Source organism: Hippopotamus amphibius, chromosome 6 (genome assembly GCF_030028045.1).
Source record: "Hippopotamus amphibius kiboko isolate mHipAmp2 chromosome 6, mHipAmp2.hap2, whole genome shotgun sequence".
Classification (NCBI taxonomy): domain Eukaryota; kingdom Metazoa; phylum Chordata; class Mammalia; order Artiodactyla; family Hippopotamidae; genus Hippopotamus; species Hippopotamus amphibius.
This window is the reverse complement of record NC_080191.1, coordinates 128,673,266-128,688,461: the sequence shown is the minus strand read 5'-3', so window position 1 is coordinate 128,688,461 and position 15,196 is coordinate 128,673,266.

The window sequence follows — 15,196 nt, the reverse complement described above, 5'->3', positions numbered from 1 at the left end:
TGGAGACCAATAACCTCTGTTAATAATCCACCAGCACAGACAAGACACTCAACCTCGTTGCAATCGAACTTGGGGCTGGAACAAACAGCATCTGGGACTGCTGCACCTTTAATCTGACAACGGCCCTGCCCAAATCAAGAAATATTTCCCCCGGGCTCTTTATAAATGACTACAAAATTGAGTTACATCCTCGCTAAAATCATGTCTCCTAAGTACTTAATGGTCTACAGTGCATGTCTTTGTCTTTTCTGCTGAAAGCCTGGAATGCAAAAGGGTTATTTGAAAGAGCTTCTGCTTCCTCAATAGGAAAATAACAATGTGATGGTCTCGTTGGGTATTACTGAGCTCAGGCCTAGAGGAATTTTTTACAGGACAAAATCAGAATAACTATTTATTTTATTGCCTGATTACTCTATTTCTATACTTGCTACTCTGTTAAGTTCTGTCTCCTTCCCTACCTGGTGTGATAGAATTAGCAAAAGCTGTTTTCGCAATCATGTTGTTCACCTATATCTTCCATGCAGGAATAAAAAGCTGTACATTTACAAATGGTAAGGGGAAAGGGAGGTTGGCTTTGGGTGGAGGAGAGGAGAGATACTGATGAACGGATTGGAGGCAGAGCAGTTAGAGAGAGCAGGAGGAGGTTAAGATGGGATCTCTATTGGAAATTTTGCCAGTTGCCTGGGGCAGGATTTGGTTACTAATTTGCTTTGTGTCACTTTAAGAAAGTCTCTGCCATGCCTAGATCAAGCCCTACATTATGCAATGACCCTGCTCAGTGCTGGGGCTATGTAACAGCTGAAGGACTATGGGGTCGAAAAGGAGCCTGCTGGCTCTTTGTTCAGAGCCTAGAGGTTAGAATAAGACCTGCAGGTAGAATTTCACAGTCAAATTATAGCTAAATAAAAAGCAAGTAACATCATTATCATGGTGAGACCTGTCCTACCGTGGGGTTGGCCACGTAGGGAAGCAGTGGGCTGTGTTCTGCCAAGGCTCAGGGACCCTTGACCAGGGAAGCTGCGAATAGGATTCCAGGGAAGTCAGATTGGATGGACACTGAATTTCCTTCTGAAGATTCTGTGAAATGTGCATTGGTTGCTCTATAAAGATACTTTCTGAGATCTCAGGGTTGGGGTGAGAAGAAAAACAGCAAATGTTTATTGAGCATGCATAATGTACTAAGCACAAAGTATGAAGATGTCATGTCCCCTCTACAGGGAAGGCACTAGGGCTCAGAGAGGTCAAGTACATTTTGCAAGGTCATCCCAGCATAATAAGGCAAGGAGCTAAGATTTTAAAACAGGATTCTTGCCAAAACGCAGGCTATTGTCTCCCTAATAGGTTTTCTCTTTTAGAAATTAAAAAAATATTATCTTTTCAATATAAACAATAGAATGATGCCATGTGTGAATTATATGGGTACAGTGGAACATACTTTGTTCGAAACAATGATGAACAATTGTGATTTTTTTCTTATTACAAAATAATACTGGATTTTTTTTGGGGGGTGGCTAGAAAAGTCAGATAAACAGATAAGTAGAAGGAAGAAAAGGAAAACCAGCTGTGTTCCCACCACCAGCAGATAAGGACTGCTGTCACTTTGCTGGCAGTTGTTTTCCAACACTACAAACAGGTACAAATGAGCTTTCTTTGTAACCCACCAGCTTGGACAGGGAGTTCTAAGAAGAGTGCCAGGAGAAAGACAAAAGTTCTCAGTGTTGAGTTCAACTTTGCAGATGCCACCTTGGAGCTAGGCAGCTCCCCTTTGGGGACTGGGTAGTTTTTTCTTTCTTCAGAGACTTTTGCCCCTAGAAGTTACCCAAGGCATTTGAATAACACCAGGCAACACAGCCCTGATGTCCCTAGACTTTTCAGACTAGCAACTGGAGTTACCGATCACTAAGTGAACAGGTGAAAGTAAAGGATACTGTGGACTACAGTTTAGTTTTCTTCCATGATTTTTAAGAAGATGTGGTACGTGAGTAAATATGAGGGAGAGGCCAGGGCCATTTATTTCCCATGTGGAGAAAGGGAAACACTGACCGTCACCCTTCTGGAATGCCCTGACTTCAAATACTGCAGGGTGATTAATTCATTTATTGTTCAACTATTCATTGTGCCTTTAGACCTGCAAGCAGGAAGTGGAACTTCTAATCACGGGGAATGGGACAGGGAGGGGAGGGAGGCTTGGTGAAATTTACCCTCAGGAAGGGTGGGGTCCCTGCTCTAGGCACTAGTGAGATTCTGACAGTCGATCTTGTGACACCCATGCTTGATGTTTGCCGTTCACTCTTTATTTAGCAATGAAGCCCTTGAACCCACAAGGCCAGAGCCCTGCTTTTTGGAGACAGCGAGGAGGAGGTGGCCGAGACTGAGCCCCGCTTTGGATCCTGTCCTGCAGGAAGAAGACCTCAGAAGTGACAGCAGATGGCAGCTCTGGAAGGGACAGAAAGGGATCCTTGCAGAAAGAAAAGGAGAAGAACATGAGCTTGGTGACTCTCCTCCTGGACCACACCCTCTGGGAGTTGGATGGCAGGGGATTAAGCAGCAGAAAGTCCAGGGGTTCCTGGCAGTGATACAGGCACTCCATCCCTAAGTCAACAAACCCATGACTGGGAGATGTTTTCCAGGTGACTCTGACCATCTATGGGAGGCACACGCAATACTTGGGTGACGCTTACTACTGTTTCTCAGCCTGCTAAACTCTTCACCCAGCAATAGGTGAAGAATCATAAATTCAGTGCAATGCAGTGTAATCAATAAGTGTGTTTGATACACCCACAAATGTGTCCACCAGTATGCCAAGTGCTGTCTAGTGAACAAAATAAATCCGACTTACTTTCTGCCCTTAACAGTATTATCATCTCGTACTTGGGACAAGAGATTAAAAAAAAGAAAAAATCACACTCAAAGGCTAAATGAATTAATTGCTCCTTAGCAGAAGAAGTAGGATCAGGTTCTTCTGCTTGTCTTAAGGTAGATCAGGCAATTCTCCAGCTCTAGATAGTGTCATTGGAGTTACTCGCTTTTGTTCGGCTGGGGGCTGCGTTGCATTGGTTTGGAGGGTCCAAGACGGCTTCACTCACATGGCGGGTGCCTTGATGGGAAGGGTGGTAAGATTGGGCTCAGCAGGGTCCCTCTCTTCCCCTCTGTAGTCTTAGGGGTCCGCACAGGTCTCTGCAGTAAGGTAGTGGGATTTTACATGGTGCATCAAGAGACAAGAAGTAGAAGCTGCCAGTTTCTTAAGGCCTGAGTCAGAAACTGGGACAAGGCCACTTTTATCATATTCTCTTGGTCAGAGTCATCTAAGATTCAGGAGAGGGGCATAGACCTCACCTGAAGTGAGAAGAGTGTCAAAGTGTTTGTGACCATCTTTAACCCGCCACAGTGGTAGAGGTAGGATTCGAACCCAGGGAGTCTGGCTCCAGAGACGGAGCTCTTAACTACCTCAATGTAATGCCTCAATATGCTGTACTTCCATCAACATGCGGAGGGCTGCCTGTATGCATTTAACGTCACATCAAGGGCCTTTCTGAACTACAGGCCGAATAAATCTGGATTAACTCCCTCTATTGTGTGTGGGTGGACACAGCTCGATTAGGATTTGGACTTGGGGTTTTGCAAGCACTTTTGACACTTTAAAGTCAGTATCTCCAGTTGTTTTCAAAACTGGAATGAGCAGGTGCAAGCACATCCTGCCTCATGGCTCAAAGGGTTGCTCTGTGACCCTCCCTAACCTAGGTCTCAGTACAAAAGGGCACAGCTTGACCCCTCGGAGAGGCATGAACTCTGGCTGATGAATCTCTCCCAAGAGATCTGCCCAAATATAGATTGGTTTTAGCATTCTTTCTTTTTAACCTTATGTCACCGTGGTTATAGGTGGAAAGTTAGCTTTCAATAGAAACTCAGCCTGCACCCACTCTCCATAAAGCAGAACATCACTAATTAAGGCTCCTCGTCCTCTTTTTTTTTAAAGCTCTTTATTGGAATATAATTGCTTTATGCTCTTGTACCAGCTTTTGAGGTACACCAGAGTCAATCAGCTGTATTTATATACATATCCCCACATCCCTTCCCGTCCGCGACTCCCTTCCACCTTCCCTATGTTGGCTCTCTAAGGCATCACCCATCATCAAGTTGATCTCCCTTTGTTGTACAGCAACTTCCCACTAGCTATCTATTTTACAGTTGGTAGTGTACATGTGTCTATGCTACTCTCTCACTTCGTCCCAGCTTCCCCTTCGCCCCCCACCCCAGCCCTGTGTCCTCAAGTCCGTTCTCTACATCAGTATCTCCACTCTTGCCCTGTCACTGGGTTCATCAATACCATTTCTTCAGATTCCATATGTATGAGTTAGCATATGGTATTTGTTTTTCTCTTTCTGGCTTACTTCACTCTGTATGACAATCTCTTTTTAAAATTAAATATACTCACGGGTTCTAAAGTAGACTAAGTATAGAAATTCACGTCATGGTTTTAAAAGGCAGAGAAATGTGAATACTGCATTTATTTTTTATGTTTATAAATCTGACTTTATGAAATTACATATTATTTTTTTGGTCTATGCCTCTGCACAGGTATTTCCCCAGTTATATTTTCTTTTTAAAAATTCACAAATATACAAGAAAATGATAAAAAACCAAGAATAAAACAAGCGAAATGAGGAAAATATTGAGGCTTGTCTAAGAAGGTAATGTAACTTTAAAACTTTGTTCATTACCCAGAATAAAATTTTAACAAAATTATATAGTTAATATTTATCGTGCACTTGTTACTTGCTAGGTATGGGTTTAATGCTTTATGTTATTAGCTCATTTAATTGTGACAGTGTCCCTCTGAAGTGGGTATGGTAACTCACTCTTTCCTATATGGGAGGAAGCTGAGGCTCAGAGGGGTAAGGAGCTTGCTGAGGACCACGCAGTAGAAAGCATCAAGTCAGCAGTTGAGCCTAAGCCCACACACTGCTTATCTTAATAAAAGGAGAAGGCAGCGCCCAGGGAGATGGGAGGGCTCACGCTGTCCCGCTGCCCAAAGATGCTCACGTTGACTTTAAGGCCTGATTCCCAGTTGCAAACGTACTGAGCAAAGATTATGAGTAAGGCTAAATACTGGGGTGGTGAAAATATTAAAACCAAAATTTAAAAGGCAGGTCTTGGTGTCGGCAGCTGGTGTGATGAGTGCTTACTCTCCGGCCAACTTGGGCTGCCCTTCCACTGCTGGTGGTGGTGTCCAGAAGCCCAAGGGGAACCGCAAGCATCGTTTACTTGAACTCGAATGACCACCTCCCAAACACAGAAAGTCAATGTTAAAATGAACTGCTTTCTTTTGGAGACTGAACTATAATTGCAAAAGATAAAAATAAAAAAATCCTCCCAGTGATAACTGTGCTGATTAAACTTAGAGGGTAGAGAACACATCCTAGAGGCCTTTGGTGGTCTTCACAGTACCCCGTACAGTCAGAGGGCACATTGCAGAGGCCCAATATTTTTCTTTGTTGAGATTAGCATTACTGTGGTTACCTACATGTATATCAAAGATTTAAGCAAAGCTTCTCAGACTTCAGTGTGCATATGACTCATCTTGTCATATGCAAACACAGATTCTGATTTAGAAGGTCTGAAGTGGGGCTTGAGATTTTGCATTTCTAACAAGCTTCCAGATGATGCTGGTGGTCGTGTCATAGGACATACCTGTGATCCTAGGACCATACAGTGAAATTGTACACGTTTATTGTTATATCTATTTGGGGCCAAATGGACACCCTCTCTTTGACTTCCCACTGGATCTGCGCTCTGTGGGGTGTTTTGGACAGTTGCTACTTGCTCTAGAAAACTTTGTTCTTGAGATAGTTACTGATAACTTGGGGATTTGTGAAGGTTCCGAGATACCAAGAGAACTGTCATCACTCTGGCTTGCTGATTTTGGCATGCTTTAAGGCAGTAGTTCTCAAGCGTGGGCCCGTTAAACATTTTTGCTGACGTCCACTGGAAGGGCCCTACCACTCAGCAGTCTGTCTTCCCCCTCATACTCACTCATTTCCTGCTGCATTCCATGACTGTTATTCTAGCCCTTTCCACATTCCCCAAGTCCTCCCTCCTTTGGTGCCCACTCCTTTGCATCTTAGAATCTCTCCTCCCACTTTGTGGAAAAGGAAGCCCAAGTTCCTTCATTCATCTTCCTTTTTTTTTTTTTTTAAACTTTTTGGCCTCCCTCTGCAGCACAGCATGGCATGTTAGTTGCCTGCCAGGAACTGAACCCGCGCCCCCTGCAGTGGAAGCTCGGAGTCTTAACCACTGGACTGCCAGGGAAGTCCCTCATCTTCCTTCTAACTTTATAAGATTTTTATACCAACACTTCCTCTTCAACTCAAATATTGTCCTTATTTTCACTGATTTTTGTTATCTTTCCTGTTAGAAGGTAAATTCCCTCACCTGTGCTCTTGTTTCCATTCCAACACACTTCCCCTGAGACTCTACCATCAATTACTGTTATTCTCTCATATACATTTAGTATCCTCCCTTTACTCGTTTCTCTATCCTCTGCCCAGATGTTAGGTTGTTACCTTTCTTTTCCTAAATTTTTACTGAGGAAGTTAAAAAATAATATCTACCAAGTACAATATAACCAATATTTTATAATAACTTTAAATGGAGTATAATCTATAAAAATATCCAGTCATTATGTTGTACACCTGAAACTAATATCACATCGCAAATCAACTATACTTCAAAAAAAAATCTGCCAAGTAGACAAAATTATATAATGAACTTCTTTTTACCCATTCACTAACATCAGTCATTATCAAAGTTTGCCACTTTTGATTTTTTCTTAGAAACATCTTCCCTCAGGGCTGCTCCTTCCCTCAGCTACTGCCCTACTTCTTGGTTTCCTTTTGTGAGCAAGCCCCATTCTCCAATTCCCGGTCCCACCTGATTTGTTAACCTCTTGCTGTCTAGTTCCTGTCCTGAGCTCACTATAGAAACTTTGTCAGCAACATTTTGCATGGCTGATCCAGTGGTCATTTCTCAGGTCTCACTCTTGTTTGACCTCTGCAGCATTCCATTCTTCCCTTTGAGGAGCTGGAGTCACACTGGTTATCTCTGCAAGGACTTTGAAAGTCAATACTCTGCAACGTTCTCCTGTCCTGGGACTTTCAGGGCTACAGCGGCTTTCCAAACTTATCACCACATCAGAACCTTTCATCTTAACCTCTGCCCCGGAAAAGGAGATGGACCACTCCTTAAAGACAGTGACTGTATCCTTTAGGAAGGTAAAGTCCTTGACTGTGCCTGGTACGGTACTGTCACTTAATTGAAGCACCTTAAACTATTAACTGATAATGGGGATGATGATGAGAATGACAGCCAACCCCACACAACTATAAAACCGGACTTGTGGAAACCCAAGATAAGATCATTTATTTACATCTTGAACCCACAGTTTTGTTTTTTTTTCTAATTAATGAATTATTTATTTTTACTTATTGGCTGCTTTGGGTGTTTGTTGCTTCGCTTGGGCTTTCTGTAGTTGCGGAGAGTGAGGGCTGCTCTTCATTGTGGTGTGCGGGCTTCTTATCTTCGTGGCTTCTCTTGTTGGAGCAGAGGCTCTCGGCATGCGAGCTTCAGTAGTTGTGGTGCATGGGTTCAGTAGTTGTGGCTCGTAGGCTCTAGAGTGCAGGCTCATTAGTTGTGGCACATGGGCTTAGCTGCTCTGTGGCATGTGGGATCTTCCCAGACCAGGGATCGAATCTGTGTTCCCTGCATTGGCAGATGGATTCTTAACCGCTGTGCTACCAGGGAAGCCCTGAACCCACAGTTTTGATACGCTTTCAGAATAACTATACAGCTAATTACTTATAGTTTCCGAGGCTGGGATTTCCATGCTCTTGTGCTTCCTGTGTGATTTTGAATGCATTTTAAAATTCCAGTTAACGCTTGAGAATATCCATTCATCACTTGTTCACAATTGAATTCAGAGCTACTTAAGAGTACAGGTAACTGGCAAGGTGGGGTGAAGGGGGTGGCTTAGCGGGAGGGCAGAGAGGGAGAGGAGAGATTATCCTACTTGATTTAAGCATGGTATTTTCTCCCATTGAGAGGAACACCTGAAAATTAACATCATGTTGAACACTTTCTGGCAAACAGTTTAGACAGTTGTGTTTTGTTTTTGTTTTGTTTTGTTTCTGGCCGTGCCACGTGGCCTGTGGGATCCTAGTTCCCTGACCAGGGATTGAACCCGGAGCCACAGCAGTGGAAGAGCCAAGTCCTAACCAGTGGACTGCCAGGGAACTCCTTAGACAGTTACGTTTTAGACAGAAGAAACATCAGCCACTTCCCTTCTCCCATGTGCACACACTCACTGGCTATGGGTCCCCACATGGGCCACAGTCTCACAGCCGCCATAATCCGCACAGTCTTCCCTCTGCCTGACCCGGGATTGCTCTAGTGTTTTCATTGACCGTGAGTTCAGCTCCTTGTGACTTCCAGAGCTGCCTACCAGGCTCATGGTTCGTCTATTAGCTGCAGAGCGAGCAAAGAAAACTCCCAAAGGATCCCCCAAAGCTTCCTGGCTGAAGGGATTTGTTCTCTGAATTATTCATTTATTTGGCTGCATTGGGTATTTGTTGCTGTGCATGGGCTTTCTCTAGTTGTGTTGAGCCAGAGCTACTCTTTGTTGCAGTGCGTGGGCTTCTCAGTGTGGTGGCTTCTCTTGTTGCGGAGCACGGGCTCTAAGAGCATGGCCTTCAATAGTTGTGGTACGTGGGCTCAGTAGTTGTGGCTCATGGGCTTTAGAGCGGAGGCTCAGTAGTTGTAGCTCACAAGCTTAGTGGCTCCGTGGCATGTGGGTCTGGCGTGTGGGTCTTCCTGGTCCAGGGATCAAACCCACGTTCCCTGCATTGGCAGCTGGATTCTTAACCACTTCGCCACCAGGGAAGCCCCGTTCTCTGAGTTTTATGCTTCATTCTTGTGAAGACACCTGACCATCATCCCACAAGAAGGTACCTTCTCAGAGTAACTGAGGTGTACGTGCCTTTGAGACAGGCCTGTCATCAATTCTTTTTAGAAACCTTGCTGGTATAATGGAAAGGGTCTTTGAGTATAAGTTCTGACTCCACCACTTAATAACTTCAGCTCTTGAAAAATTACTTAACCTCTCAGAGCCTCAGTTACTTCATCTATGAAGTGGAATAATTGGCTATAAAGGGTCAGAGGATATGATGCAGGCAAAGGTCACAGCATAGTGTGGCTGCTCATTCATCCATGTGTTCAACAGACGTTAGGGGCAGCGCTCTGCTAGGTGTAGGGATTTGGTGGTGAACAACCCTGTTCTCAGGGGACCGTATTCTAGTGGCAGTCAATCTCAGTTAGTTCCCTTTCCTGTTTTTACTCCTTCCTTTTTCCTGTTCAGAATAAGAACACCTACAGTGATGTCAGATAGGTAATATTTTAGAAAAATCGATGTTCCAGCCAAGCCTGAATCGGCCTCTCTTTGACAGAGTCAAGGCAGGTAACAATTTTTTTTTTCCAGAAGAGAGAAAAATAATCTGATTCATTATTACTACCCTTATTCTTCTGTTAGAAAAAGGACACTACAAAACTCATACCAGGTGGTACATCTTGTTACTTGTATCCAGCTTCCAGGGCTAGGAAGGTGTCATCTCCTGATGGTCTACCAGAGGGTAAGTCCAAGGTAGTAAGAATACTGAACTCCTCAGGAGGCAACACAACTAACAGGGGAGACATCCATGGGTAGCTAAGAAGGTCATGGCTGTGTCTACAGAATGCTTAATATCTGCAACTGGCAGGAAGACAGGAGTGGGGAATAAAACATGCATTGCTTTACATGCAGAACAAAACTTTTATTTGTTTATTTTATAAAATAAAATCCGAGTATTTGGCATCCTACAGATCAAACACTGACTTTTTTTTTTAATTAACCGAATTTCTTAATTTGTATCAGACATTTTGAATAGTCCAGACCAAACTAGGGTGTGATCAGCTGAGGCTCCGTGTCCCATCATGATAGCATCTCATGCACGTGTATGTGGACGACGATCATCAGTCTTCAGTGAGCATTCATAGTGTCACCTCACTTGATTCTGCTGATGAGGTGGCCAGTCAGGTGTTATTACAGCCTTTTTTTTTTTTAATGGATGAGGAACGGAGGCTGGAGAGGTCAGGAGATTTGCCAAAGTTCACACAATCAGCAAGCAGCAGAACTAGAATTAGAGTAAACATCCTCTGACCCCTAGGCTAGGGCTCTGGCTGCTGCCATGAAGGCCGAGACAGAACGTCCATGCCAGAAGGCCTGCCAGCACATACATATGACTTAATTATTATGCATGTTAAATGTTGGTTTTGCTGAGAGAATGTTATCGAATTAAGATTAGCGATTACCCATTTTCTTCTGTATTAGTTAGTAATTGCTGGGTAACAAACTACTCCAAAACCCAATGGTTGAAAGCAATAAGCACTTTTAATTACTTATAAATCTACAGTTCTTCTGCTCTTAGCTGGGCTCTCTCATGTGTCTGAAGTCAGCTGGCAGGTTGGCTAGGAGCAGGCTGGTCAGGATGGCGTAGGCTGGGACAACTCATCCAGGTGATCCCTATCCTTCTGCAGGCACTTAGGCTTGTTTACTTGATGACAATGATGGAGTTTCAAGAGAGATACTGGGTGTGTGCAAGGTCTCATTTGCTGTATTTTATTGATCAAAATAAGTCACAAGTCCTGCCTAGATTCAAGGGCTGGTGAAAGAGACTTCTCTAGATGAGAGGATCTGCAAAGTCAAATTGAGGCCATTAACAGGGGTCATCACTTCAGTCATTCTGAGAATTCCTACCTCTGGCTACCATGTAGAAACGTGGGCCCAGGATGTTACCCCTCCAGATCTTTCGAAGGAGGTTGGAAATCATACAAAATATTCCAATTTGAGAATGATTGGAAACCAAAATAAAAATTTCCAGAAACAATGTGTAGGCAAACAGAACCTTTGTATGAATCTTGGAATTAGAACCTGAAGTTCTATTGATTATATACGTTATATTGCCCCAGGTAGCTTATTGTACTTATTTTGACCCAATGCATAACAACCAAATGTTAAAATCAATATTCGTTCAAAATTGAGTGAAAGCCAACTATTAGCTTCGTAGCATAAACGTAAGGGATACAAGAATGAACCCAAAATTTTACCAATAAACTTAATTATCATCGCAATTTTATTATTTGAACTTCTTGTAGAAGTATGAGTAGCATGAGGTCAATAATTACTCAGTACTATCTACTGCTGGATACTGTCTGCTACTCTAAATAGATGCTCATTTTAACTGAAGCTGGTGGAGAGACAAGATATTTGGGGGTATCTCACTATTATTTAGTACTTTCTCTTTTTCTTCATAGCATTTCTTTTTTTTTTAAGTAAAAATTGAATATATTTAAGGCCTACAACATGATGATTTGACATACATATACATAGTGAAATGATTATTGCAGTCAAGTTACAATCAAGCTAATTAACATATCATGCCCTCACACAGTTTCCTTTTTTTTTTGTCATGAGGGCACTTGAAATCTACTCTCTTAGGAAATTTCCAGTATTGTATTCAATATAGTACTATTAATTATAATCATCGTGTTGTATATTAGATCTCTATTCATCCTCCATAACTACAACTTAGTACCCTTTGACCAAAATCTCCCCATTTCCCCCACCTACCCAGCCCCTGGTAATCACCATTCTACCCTCTGCTTCTATGTATTTGACTTCTTACGTTTCACATATAACTGAGATCATGCAGTTTTTTTTCTTCCTGTCTCTGGGTGATTTTACTTAGCATGATGCCTCCCAGATTCATCTATGTTGTTGCAAATGGTAGAATTTCCTTTTTAAAGGCTGAATAATATTCCATTGTATATATATTCACAATAGCCTAGATATGGAGTCATAGCATTTTTCTGTCTAGATCAAAGGCACTTTATCACAGATGTCATGGAAATTTGAAGTTTTTCCTGCTCATAACATTTTGAAGTGAAGTTATCTTTATGCTTTTAATTCATCCTCCTAATACGTAAAGAATTTCTAAATAAGATTTTTCCTTGACAGATGCATGACCCAAATGGAATTGAGATAACCAAAAAATAAAATAACAATTTTGAAATTTTATTATATTTAATTTATGAAAGTTAGAACACCAATTCATTCTACAAAGGTTAGAATTCTTGCACAAACTGTCAACTGATTTCCCTATTGATCATTTATTCGTTGTTGTTTTTGTATATAATATAAACAGCTTTCACAATCAAAATGAATTATTTTGACAGGTATAAATATACACATTTACATTTTAGCTGTACAATGGAATGTTAATGACAAGAGCACATGAGGAGAGTCTTCATTCCAAGTTTTATTTGGAATATTTATCTACATTTGAAAGGGAGCAGTCAGATACAAGATATCTAAATGACATGATGTGCTGTTGCAGATTGTACTTTCTAAAGATGACTATCAACATAATCCCACCCCACCTGCCCCTCTCACCCTGTGACAAAGATAGTTCAGGTTTATGTCCCTTCCCTTTGAAACGGGGTGAAAGTTACACTGAGGTTAGATCATGAAAGGCAATATGACCTCTGCCTGGTTCTACCTCTAGGAATTCTTGCCCTTGGAAACCAGCTGCTATGTTGTAAGGAAGCCCACACAGGAGCACTGCAGCCAACAGCTATGTGTGGTGCTGACAGCCAGGCTCCACTGCCGGACACAGGCATCCTCCACCTTCCAGCTGAGGCTCCAGACGTGGTGGAGCAGAAATGGCAGGAATTGTCCCCCCATGCTCTGTCTGAATTCCTGGCCCGTAGAAAGTGTAAGATATAATAAATGACTGTTGTTGCTTTAAGCCACTAAGTTTCATTATATATCCAGTGTACCTGGAACACATGCCTTGTAATTAAGGCTGCCAGATAAAATATAGGATGCCCAGTTAAATCTGAATTTCAGATTACAGTACTTTTTTTTTTAACATGTCTCATGCAATCTCTGGGACCCACTCATACTAAAAACTTACTCATTGCTATTCCAAAATTAGAATGCGACTGGACATCCTGTATTTTTATTTGCTAAATCTGTCAACCTTCGCAATATTTGCTAAATTTGCAATATGGACCTATGTGGAATCTACACCGTCATATTCACTGATCGCCCACAACATTGGAGAGGCCGGAAATGACCCTGCAGACCCGGGCACTCGGCTTTCCAAAAGCCAGGGCCCGAGCAGAAAAGCAGATTGTGGCTGACTGCAGCAAAACTGACCCTTCCTTCACCCTGTGGCTGACAAATTCTCTCTGATCCCCACGTCTGTTCACATGGATTGCTCCAATTAGAGCTGACAAATGGCCACAGAAGACTATTCTTAAATGCAAAGAATATTCTGGAAAAAAAAATTATCTTTACCTTTTTTTTTTAAACTCTGCCACTGGGCATCATGCCTCTTAAAACCACTTCTGATGAAACTGTTGCCCCTTTCCAGTCACACTATTAAATGTAGACTCTTTGTTCTTGAATTTCTATATGTGAGCGGATGTGACATTGTGGGGCTCTAAATTTAACAGTTGTCCTTTTTCTTTTTAAAAGTTTTTTCCAGTAAGGCCTGGCAAATGTAACACATGATGTCTGGGGATTTGCTTCAAAATAGCCATTGGCGTGGGTGGGGGTAGAGACAGAGCAACATCAGCCAGCGCCGGGAATCTGCTGGCTGGGAAGCGGGTGATGTCCACATGTGGGTTCATTTTACTGTTCTTTCAACTTTTATCCATGTTTGACGTTTTCCATGACAAAAGTTAGGAGGAAGGAAAAAATACGTATATATTAAAAATATAATATGTATTAAATATATATTTATATATATTAAACTATATAAAAGATAGAGAAGACTATTTTATGCTCTCTAATCAGAGCACTAAAAAGTCATCTAGCCCAAACTAGTACATTGTGGCTAAGGAAATGGAAGCCTGGTGAGACAGTGACCATATCAAGGCCACACGAATGCAGCACTTGAACGCAAGCCTTCTGAATTCCATGCCAGTGTTTCACACGGCTCACGTTGTACTGTCTTCTTTAATCTTTCTGGTCTCATAAATCATAATTTTACAATCATCAAAAGTTTGGAAGCTCTTTTAAACGGCTGTGTTCCCTTGCATCTCAATAGGAATGCAGATCAAGAGAAGAATGTTTGATTTATTTCGGTCGTAATGGAAAAACTTATTAACACTTAAAGTATAACTTTGTGAACAAAAAGAGCAAAATATGTAATAGATGCATATGATTTACATATAATGTACATATTCAGGATATATTTTAAAAATGTAATTACTTGTAATTTTCTCTAATTCTCCCCCTGCTCCCCTCTATTCAGTTGTCTTTTTTTTTTTTTAAAGTGAATGTCATTTTATTTATTTATTTTATTTATTTATTGGCTTCATTGGGTCTTCGTTGCTGCACACGGGCCCTCTCTAGTTGCTGAGAGCGGGGGCTACTCTTCATTGTGGTGCGCAGGCTCCTCATTGTAGTGGCCTCTCTTGTTGTGGAGCACGGGCCCCAGGCGTGTGGGCTTCAATAGTTGCGGCACATGGGCTCAGCAGTTGTGGCTCACAGGCTCTAGAGCACAGGCTCAATAGTTGTGGCACACGGGCTTAGTTGCTCCGTGGCATGTGGAATCTTCCCAGGGCAGGAGTCGAACCTGTGTCCCCTGCATTGGCAGGCAGACTTTTCACCACTGCGCCACCTAGGAAGTTCCAGTTGTCTTTCTTGACTCTGAATTCAAACAGCACACATTTTTTTTCTAGCACTTATCACTTCCTACTTTGTATGTGATTTACTTATATATCCTATATACCTCCTTATTTATTCATTCAATGAATATTTTGTTAGGTGCCAATTGTGTGCCCAGCAATGCTGGATTTACAGTGGTAAATAAAGCAGACTTGGTCCATGCCTTCATGGGGCTTAGATGGGGAAAGAGAAAGTAGGGAAACATGAAGAAAATACATAAAAATTGAGATGAACCCTATAAAAGAACCAAGCAGAATAGGAATTTAGAGAATAATGAGGTGAGTAGGGAGCACTGAGGGGACAGCCAACGTTGGACGAGGTTCAGGGACATTCACAATAAGATGTGAACAGGGACAAGGGGAGTCTCATTCC